Source organism: Macrotis lagotis, chromosome 3 (genome assembly GCF_037893015.1).
Source record: "Macrotis lagotis isolate mMagLag1 chromosome 3, bilby.v1.9.chrom.fasta, whole genome shotgun sequence".
NCBI classification, from domain to species: Eukaryota; Metazoa; Chordata; class Mammalia; order Peramelemorphia; family Peramelidae; genus Macrotis; species Macrotis lagotis.
The window spans coordinates 242,378,396-242,379,400 of NC_133660.1; the positions used below are offsets into that span (position 1 = coordinate 242,378,396).

The following is a 1,005-nucleotide window of genomic DNA, read 5'->3' on the forward strand; positions in this document are numbered from 1 at the left end:
CAGCATTAAAATCCTGGAAAGCCGACTCTGGTTAAAATTTAATTTGGAAATTTTGAGATTTACTTTTTGCAAAGTGTTATGTCCTTTTACAATTCACTGTGCTACTTCCATTCAATGACATTCCACAAGACTGTGTTAAGCACCTACTGTGTGCTAGGGCCTGGGGGCATGAGAAAAAAAGAAATCACTTCCTTTCCCTCCAGGGCATGAATTTAGCTGCTACTATTTCAGGAAAAATAATGGTGAACTCGGAGAAACTAAGAGAAATTGTGTATTGAGGAATGAGCCATTTGATTTACAGTTCCAATTCAGCCTTTAAAAGTCTGCTGACATTTATGAGTGCATACCTGTATTTCTTTGGAATTGAACAGAACCTGAAAGCCAACCTAGACTCAACACCTCACCCTAAACCCCAGAGAATGTAACTTTTACCTGCCAGAGGCTTAACCGAGACACTGTAAAGAACAGTATTTGCTAGCTAAGGTTTCAGAAATCGTTGAATGTAACCACTTCTCTCCCCTAGTCCTCTAACAGACCATTTGGTTAACAATCCTAGTCAACCAAGGATAAAGGTATTTTGTTTTCAAATGAGTTAACTGAAGTGATTCTGATTTCTGGACAGCTTCTGCACACATGCCTAGAGATAAAAGTCTAGCAGCTTTTCAAAACCGGTTTCTAAAGCACCAGTGGACTCAGTGTAATCTTTTTAGTTATTTCAATAAAAAAAAGAAAACACTTATCAGTTATAGGCTATTTGTCGCCTCTTTTGAATGAATCAAGCTTCCTAATTTCCTTTGGAAGCTGGGTACTTCCTGCAGATACCATCAGGGCCCCCCCTCACCCCCCCCCATGAGGTGTAAACAATGGTGAATATGGGTGCCAGCCTTGGGTAGGCACGATGACTGTTATCAGCTTAAATGTTCACATTGGATCTGGTTGCTGCAGAGTTTTCCCATTTTAAAACTAATTTAGGATACCAGACTTCATAGAAAAGTTTTTTCCTGT

At 39.6% G+C, this 1,005-nt stretch overlaps 1 protein-coding gene across 1 annotated transcript in view; it reads left to right on the top strand.

The window, feature by feature from the left end:
- RASSF10 (Ras association domain family member 10) overlaps positions 1–739 on the top strand; it is a 3,156-nt gene extending 2,417 nt beyond the window's left edge. Inside the window, exon 2 of the mRNA XM_074227560.1 lies at positions 1–739. This exon is cut by the window's left edge and continues 818 nt beyond it. The gene's annotated coding sequence lies outside the window, so the exon portion shown is untranslated.
- Positions 740–1,005: the final 266 nt, after the last annotated feature.